Source organism: Corapipo altera, unplaced genomic scaffold (assembly GCF_003945725.1).
Source record: "Corapipo altera isolate COAL_440 unplaced genomic scaffold, ASM394572v1 60747, whole genome shotgun sequence".
Taxonomy (NCBI): Eukaryota; Metazoa; Chordata; class Aves; order Passeriformes; family Pipridae; genus Corapipo; species Corapipo altera.
The window spans coordinates 22,614-31,742 of NW_020885057.1; the positions used below are offsets into that span (position 1 = coordinate 22,614).

At 45.9% G+C, this 9,129-nt stretch overlaps 1 long non-coding RNA gene across 1 annotated transcript in view; it reads left to right on the forward strand.

The window, feature by feature from the left end:
• Positions 1 to 8,697, forward strand: part of LOC113959721 — a 16,465-nt gene extending 7,768 nt beyond the window's left edge. The window contains exon 3 of the long non-coding RNA XR_003531908.1: positions 8,687 to 8,697. This is a non-coding gene — a long non-coding RNA (uncharacterized LOC113959721). The remainder of the gene's footprint in view (positions 1 to 8,686) is intronic.
• The last annotated feature ends 432 nt before the right edge of the window (positions 8,698 to 9,129 follow it).

Genomic DNA, 9,129 nt, shown 5'->3' on the forward strand with positions numbered 1-9,129 from the left:
TATCCAAAGTGATGTGCTTATAGTTAACTCTTCAGCACTACCTCTCATATAGCAACTCTTAGCATGATAATACCTTTAACTATGTGCTCCTGGATGTTTCAAGGTAAGCAAGATATATCAGGTACACAACAACAATATTTGGCCAAATACAAACAAGACCAGACCAGAGGGGATATTCCCATGGGAGAGCGTCCTCTCCCGTGTTCCCTGCGAGATGGCGTCCCGCCTCGACTCACGGGTATCCAGAACCAGAATAACCAGAACCAGAATAAACAAAACCAGAAACCAGATACAAATACCTTTTATCAATAGGCAGTGTTCTTGTCCAGCCCCCGCAAGAAGCCACCGAAAGCATGTGTCTCAGCTAAATTCCTGCCTGCCTTTGATGAACCCCTGGATTGCTAGGAGCACAAAAATAGCTCTTCCAGCTCCCTGCTGTACCCCTGGGGTTCTCAAGGAAGAAACCAACACAGACCAGGTCCTGTTTTGGGCCCAGTTGCCTGGAAACAACCCATTATATACCAATTAGACACCATTGGTGCAAGTCAGCAAGGAGCTGGAGTGGATTTAGAATCGTAGAATAGTTTGTCCTGGAAGGGACCTTTTAAAGGTCATCTAGTCCAAACACCCTTGCAATGAGCAGGGGCATTTTCCACTAGATCAGGTTGCTCAGAGCCCAGTCCAACCTGACCTCGAATGTTTCCAGGGAGGGGACATCTACAACCTCTTTGGGCAGCCTGTGCCAGTGTTTTACCACCCTCATCCTAAAAAAAATTTCTTCCTTATATGTAGTCTGAATCAACCCTCTTTTACTTTAAAACCGTTCCCCTTTGTCCTATCACTCCATGCCCTTGTAAAAAGTTCCTCTCCAGCTCTCTTGTAGCCCCTTTAGGTACTGGAAGGTGCTATAAGGTCTCCCCAGAGCCTTCTCTTCTCCAGGCTGAACAACCCCAACTCTCTCTCAGCCTGTTTCCATAGGGGAGGTGTTCCAGCCCTCTGATCATCTTTGTGGCCCACTTTGGACTTGCTCCAGCAGGTCCATGTCCTCCTTATGTTAGGGGCCCCAGAGCTGGATGCAGTTCTCCAGGTGGGGTCTCAGAAGCATGAAGTAGAGGGGGAGAATCACCTCTTGACCTGCTGGCCATGCTGCTTTCGATGCAGCCCAGCCTATAGTTGGCTTTCTGGGCTGCAAGCGCATGTTGGCGGCTCATGTCAAGCTTCTCAACCACCAACACCCCCAAGTCCTTCTCCTCAGAGCTGCCCTCGATCCATTCTCCACCCAGCCTATATTTGTGCTTGGGATTGCCCCAACCCAGGTGCAGGACCTTGCACTTGGCCTTGTCGACCTTCATGAGGTTCACACAGGCCCAGCTCTTAAGCCTGTCCAGGGTCCTCTGGATGGCATCCCTTCCCTCCAGTATGTCAACCACACCACACAACTTGGGGTTGTTGGCAAACTTGCTGAGGGTGCACTCAATCCCACTATCCATTTTGCCAACAAAGATGTTAAACAGCACTAGTCCCAATACCAGCCCCTGAGGATGCCACTTGTCACTGGTCTCCACTTGGACATTGAGCTGTTGACCAGAATTCTTTTGAGTGTGACCATCCATCCAATTCCTTATCCACTGATGAGATGGTAGACAATCTGGAATATCCCATCTATCCCTAACACTTGAGCCTAATCTTGGACTTTATGTCCACTAAAGTGTATTCCTTGTTCACTTTGTATTTTGTGAGGAGGTTTTGTATTGACAAATGAGCTGTTCTAATGCTTCAATTGTGTTATGTTGGTTAGCATATTTGGTGAGTTTAACAAAAAATTGTCCTGACACTGTATCCACAGCAATGAATACATATTGCCACCTCCTCAACAGGGACAGGGGACCCATGTAATCACCCTGCCAGGTATTCAAGGCCCATTGACCTTGTTTTATCTTTCCCCATGGCCTATATAATGCCCTTAAATGTAGCTGCATACAAATAGTACAATTATGTGCACATGCTTTATAAATATGCAATGTCAATGGAACAGAAAGCATTAACAAGATCTATCACCATCTTCCAGGGCTGTAAATTTTTGCTAATTTTTTCTGTGAGGGGTAACCATGTCTGGCACTGTAACTGCAAGTGGGAGGAGGGGTGTGACTTTATTCAGTTGTCTGTAATCTACAGTCATTCTCCAAGTGCCATCTGGTTTTTGAACAGGCCAAATAGAATTATTAAAAGCAGTCATAGTTTTCTTAATGATTCCCATTTGTTGAAGTGCCTGGATGGTTTGAGTAATTTCCTCCTGCCCTCCCCCCTGGAATTCGATACAGTTTTACAGTCATCACCTTAGTAGGCACAGGCAGTACAACAGGATCCCACTTCAAGAACCCACAGAAGATGGTTATAGATCAAATAGTAAATCCTGTTTGTGACTTCCCCAAGAAGAAGCAACCATTTAAAGTTTCAACTGTTTGTCCTGCTAACACATCAATACCCAAGATATATTCTTTAATTGGGGCAATTAGCACCACTGTGACAAATGGGGAGTTGTTTCCTATCATTAAGGTAACCTTAGATCCTTAGATCGGGGGGTGGGGTTTCCCCCCAAGCCACAGATCTGTGATGTGCCTTCTTTATTAGTAATATCACTATGTAATACCCTGTATCCACCAGAGCTAAGACATGTAAAATCTCCTCAGACCACCACTTTATAGTTAAAGGAATGTAGGGGCATCAGTCCCCCTCAGGGTAAGAGGCTACAGTGGCAACAATTTTGGAGAAAAGGCCCTGCTGTTTTGGCATTTGCCAGGTAGTGCCTTGCCTTAAGGTGGCAGGCAGTGGTGGAGGGTGGGCATGGAGTTGGTGGTGGGGCCAGAGGCGGTTGGCTTTTTTGCATAAGTGCTAACTTTTGCCATCAGTGAAACATTTCTGATGTTGTAATTCCATTTATTTCTGATTGGGGGATACCAACTTGTCCAAGATCATTCCACATTGGTTTTGTCATCGCCCATTGTGCTGGTTTAAAAGTTAACCAGCAGGGGAAAATGAACTTAACTCAAAAGAGAGATTGTAAGTCAGAATAACAATTTAATAAAATAATACAATAAGCACAACTACACAGACAAGCAATTGGTATCAACCCACAAAACCCAAATGTACAACCTGGCACCCCAGGGCACAAACACAACAGTGCTCCCTGGGCCCCCCTTGAGTCCAAAGCAAAGGGAGAGGGGGAAAAACCTGCTGGTGGGAGAGCTGCTGCAGTCCAGCTAAAAATGGTGATTGTAGTCCAGCCGAGGGTGGTGGTTGAACTGCAGTCCTCCTCTGGGTCCCACGAGTGGAGGGAGAGAGGCAAGGTTCTGAAACTCCAGGTTTATATATTCTCCAGCTCTGGCAGCAATGCTTAGCCCCTCCCCCAGAGTGGGGAATTCCATAAAAGGATGTTCAGTCCTTCCCTCAGAGTGGGGAATTCCATAAAAGGGTATGAGGGTGCTCAGTCAGGGAATTTCCACAAAAGGGCATGAGGACAGGAGCATGGGGGGGGGGGTGGGGCACCTCGCAGGCCTCTACTGACAACAGTTTCTGTGAAATGGCATGGAGGGCTATAGAATACACAGTTTTGGGCTACACCCATCCAATGATGAATCGGTCCCAGCTGTTCTAACTAGGACACCCATGATGTAACTCCTTTTGGTTTTGCCAGCTTTCCTTTATATTCTCCACCTTCACAGATGATCCCAACGTTACATCCCCAGTTTCCCTCAAGGTATCTGCTAGGGTGCCTACATTACCAGCAGCATTTTTGATTGCTGCTATAATCAAGGGTTTCAGTGAGGCAGGCACCCCTCTCAAAAGCTGCACTGTGATATTTCTCGTTATTGCTGCCCTGTCCAGATTGGATCCTGTAATCAACGCATGACCCATTGCTGTTATCAAAATGTTCCCAGGCACAGCAGAGTAAGGTGATGAGCAGCACAGCACTACAGCAAACAGCAACTAACGAGCACTAAACTCTAATAGTCAGGCAAGCAAGCCCATGTGTGAGGAACTGGACTTTTTTAATTGACTTAAAACATTGCTACTGTAACAAGCTGTCCAAAGAAGCCACTGCCAGGGGATTGAAGATAAGGCTGAGGGGAGGAGGCCACAGCCCACAAACTGTTAACTTTGTGAAGGCTGGATGGGGAGGAGGGAGGACTCTTTGGGTGTGTAATGCCTATCTAAAAGAGACCAGTGGCACTCTCTTGGTGTGTAATGTTTATCTCCTATGGGCCAGGGTTAGGGTTAGGGTGGGTGCACACATCCACCACTACCCTGGAGAAGGCCTCAGCTCTTAGCAGGGGTGCCTCCAAAGCACCCCCCACCAAAGCCTAGAATGACTTTGCAAAAACCATCACCTCCAACCTCTGCAAAAACAGCCCCCCACTCACACACGGGGAGGCACCAGGAAGGTTTCTGAGGGTATATAAACCCATCGAACTTTATGTTTTGTGGGCTTCTCTCCCACCACTCCCTGACAGACCAAGACACCAATGACGACAACAACCAAGTTCGCCGGAGATCTTTGAGTGGTGACTATGAACCTTTTATTCTTTTTCTCTCTCTTTCTTTCTCTCTTTTCCCTTACACATTTTCTTGGGTGGCTATATTACAACCAAAATGGCTAAATAACTGTTTTCCTTTGCAATACCTTTATATTGCCATGTTATTATAGATAATAACAACCACAATGGCTACATACCTGTTTTCTTTTGCAACCAAATTGTTCTAAAATAAACCATATATATATATATATCTGTAAACACTGATCATCTAGTATCAATTTAATTCACTCCAAGGGATTTAATAATAAAACAAAAGTTACTCCTGCCTGGCAGGGTGGGTTGTAACACCATGGCAAACAGGAGCCTGCCCAATAACTAAACAGCACTAACACCTATAAATTCAATCTAGCACATTCCAATCAAATCTGTCGTTATCTCAAACCCTTTTAGCTCCATGTTGGGCACCAGAAAGGGCTGTTGTGGTTTAACCTCAGCTGGCAACACAGAGTCACTCGCTCATCCCCTCCCCCCCATTTGTTAGCAATACATACTATCAACTGTTCTACAGTATCTTGCAGTCCATGGCACCACTCTGCTTGAGTAGTAATTACTTCTTGCACGATCACCTTTGCATCTTGTGAAGTCCCAGCTTCCTTTTCCAATTCTCTCATCTTACTCAGTAGTGCAAGAACTTCATGGTCGAGAGCTCTAAGACCAGTAGCTAACAGCCATCCCCATCTCCCCACTAGCTTTTGAGAAGACTTTGATGACACTTTCCATGGGAATCCACACACAGTGATCTCAATCGTCTGGGGGGGTAACCACTGCCCCATCATCTATTTCAGGCCATGCTTCTGGTGGAGCCCATATAGCCAGGAAAGTGTCCATGGGGGGCCAGGTCCAGCACTCAGAACTGGGCCATCCTGGAATGCAGGGAGTCACCATCATGGCTGTCCCAGTCCCTGACTTTTTTGCCAGCCATGACATGCTTGTTCCTGGATCCTGATGACTATGCCAAATGTGTGAGCCAGCACAGACAGGACACAGGAACAACCACAAACTCATGGATGAAATAAAAGAGTGAATTTATTTTTGTTACCCCACAGACTGGGGGATCCCTGAAGCAGCACCCAAGCAGAGGCACACAAGCAGGGATGTAGGCACTGCAGAGCTCAGTCCATGCTAGAGGATCACCAAACCTGCTGTTTTCACCTGCATATCAGGGATTTGTGCAGGCATAGTTTACCACTGTGCTTTGATCTTTCCCACAGCAGGGCAGGAATTTCAAGCATGCTTGATAGGGTGTCTTTAAGTCTATCACAGGCCTATGTTTTCTAAACACAGATGTTCTACCTGTCAAGCACACAAGGATAAACAAGGATTAGTATGATCTATGTGTTTTTCTACACCCCAGCTGCAAGTCACTTGAGTGTGTTTACAATCCTCCTCACTAATCATCTGTTATTTTCCCATAGCAGGCACCTAGCTAGACCTGGGACCTTTGTCCCCGCTAGGACCAGCCTCTTACATGGAGATGAATGGAAGTACATGATATCCAGTCTGTGGGTGCAGTAATGATAAAAGTCCACTCTCACAAAGGAAAGTTGGACCCTAATAATACTGTGTTATTAACTTCTTACTTTGCTGTAAAGGTTGCAGAAATGGATAACTGGATTCACCACTCTCATGTTAAATGAATGACCAAAGAACATCAGTCAGATGGACCACTGTCAACCCCACGGGACTCTGTCAATCCTACCTTGGAGATTGAACTGGGACCAGTCCTTCAGCTTACAAAGGCCAAAGGAATCCCAGAACCATGTCAGTTTTGTTTTCTTTCTAGAGCCACCTGGACCAGGGGGTCACCCACTGCTTGGCATTGAACCATCAGAGACTATAAATCAAGGACAGTGTGATATTTGGTGTATTCATAATGCTTATAAGTGGCAATCACTCCAACCTCAGTTCTAAGAGGGGAAGGTTTGAGATGGCATCAACATGGTTGGCTTTGGTTATCCTGCAATAACCATGGCCCATGTCATCCTGAGCAGTGTTATAAAGTTTGTTGGGAAAACCATCATCAAGGTTAGGGTTGGGGAAATATAACCAGAAAACGCAGGTGGCACCAACTGCCCAGTGAAGAAGAATTAGATGTGAGACTTAATGTTTAATTTTAGATTATCTTCTATACTTTCTTAAGATAGCAGTAGAGTGGCTTACCCTAGTTCTGGTATTGACCCTTCTTTGTGTTTTCTTCCTTTTTCTTTTATACATTTGATTGAAAACAGCAGGCAAACCATCACCAAAATGGACTCAACCATGCATCGACAACCCCATTCTATGAGAGTTATTCTCAAAACAGTACAATACCTTTCTTTACTGCTTTTACTAATACCCCCCTGCTCATAGTTATAAGGAATGCAATTCCTTTATGTTGTTGGCCCATCATGTGGTCAACCTAACTACCTACAAAGAAGCCCAGAGTGCATACAACCTCCCTGAAAGTAGTTACAAAACTTGCTCTCTGGATGGGGATTATCATCATTTAGTTCATTGCTAAAAAATCTTTTACCTGTGGTTATTATGCCTGCTGTGTTTTTACTTGTATTTGGGATTGTTTGCAGAATATGCTTATGAAATCTATACAAGGGTATCAAAGAGTCCTTATACAAGACCAACTATAGATGGGTAGGAATGCCCAAAAAAAACCAAAGGTAGGATGTTATAGAAGGAGTTTGATTAACTGTATTCTTCTCTCTTAATAGTCTCATTTAGCATTAGCAGCTTAGCACTAGTAACTAAAGTAATTGAAACTTTAGGCTGCAAGAGCTGACCAAGAATAAAATTTTTTATAAAACTAGTGCTGCTAGCACAGAACTAGCTGAATCTGGCAGATGTGAGCAAAATGAAGAAGATAAGGACCAAGGAAATCATTCCCAGAGAATGAGATAACTTCAGAAGAAGGCCAGCCCAGCAACAGTGAAAACCAATAAGAAATCAAGAGACTACCGACCAGAGTTAAGTGATTGGACTTGAGAATCGGGTGCTGGGTGGTACAGGTATAATCTTGGGTAGGGGTCCCTCCTCAGAGGCACCCAACTTGAGCTGTAACCTGAAAACTAATAAAAGAGGAATTGGAAACCTACATTAATCAGCGGGATCCTAGAGCCACCCTGTTATTGTGGCTGGCATGTGTAAATCCATAACAGAAACAGAGAGGATTTCCTGAAATGTTTCCTGGGTTGCTTTGCTGTCTTCAACAGAAAGGTCTCATGCTTTGGACCACACTTACTTGAATGCCAAGAGCTACGTTAGGGCTACTAGCAATGTTACATACTTGAGATGCTCCTCTGGGGCCTGGTCAACTCACTGCCCTGGAGAAGCAGATCAAAGCTATTGTCAGAGGAATATTATCAGAACCCTGCCCATAACCTGTGCCCTGAGGCAGCTTGGAGGTTTTTCTTCTTCCTGCCCAGACTCAAGCCTGGTATAGCCAGCTTTCTCCCAGAGAGGGTCTGCTTTCTTAGAACAGAGGTGCTGGAGAGATGGAGTTTTGCTTCATCCCAGGAAGCAGTGTGTCCGTACCTAGCAGTCCAGAGGCCAAATACACAAGCCTGTCAGGGGAGAGGGGAGTGGAACCGGGAGCTGTATGTTTTCTGAGCATAGCCCAGGCATGGCTAGTGCTGCTCACAGGGATAATCCCATGGCACTTGGGCCAGCCTCTCCTGTTCAGTGCTCCAGCCATACTGACACACTGTAGGGGTGTGAGCTTTGCCAGGATCTGCCAAACCTGATGGTCCCAGTCCTGACCAAGGCTCCCTCCCTCTGAGGGTGCAGACCTGTCTGCAAGGAAAACCCCAATCTATGTCCAGAGGCGTGGCTGGCTGTAGCACAGGGTTGATGCCATCTGCCTTGGCTGCCAGCCCTGGGGTTAATTAGAGCCTGTGACACAGCTGGGATGGTCTCCTCCCCATTATGCCACCTTTCCTCATGCTCACCTCTCTCATCTGGCTTCTATGCTTCTTTTGCAACACTCCGCAATCTACAGCAGTACTGGGGACTGTGGGAACAAGTTGAGCCAGCAGCACCTGCGTTCAGTTAATTAGGATCAAAAAAGAGTGTTTTGGCCTTGACTGGTATTTTTGATAAAGAGAGTGCTGTGTTTTCAAAGTGAACACCGCTTAACAGTCTGCATGATAACGTATTTTTCTCTCATGGCTGAACACAGCCACCACATGATGCGAGGTGAACGTGTGGGATCAGGGTTTAGGACGATCCTGGGAATTCTGGTTAACTAAAGGCAAACACCAGGTGCTGTTTACAAAGGAACACTAATAAAAGGGGAAGACCGGAAATCAAACTCTGTGTGGTGGCAGCCTCGTTTCTTTTGGCACCCATATTTGCCATAGGTACCTGCTCCTCCCCAGACGAAGGGGGTTGAATTCCCCTTTGTGTCTTGCAGGTGACCCAGCTGCTGTCTCCTACCTGGTACAAGCCCTGTGGAAACTGAACTGAAAGCAGGAGATGGCTGTTCACTGTCAGAAGTTCTCCCAGAGCCCTGCAGGGAAGGATGGGGCAGGGAAGCTGTGTAGAG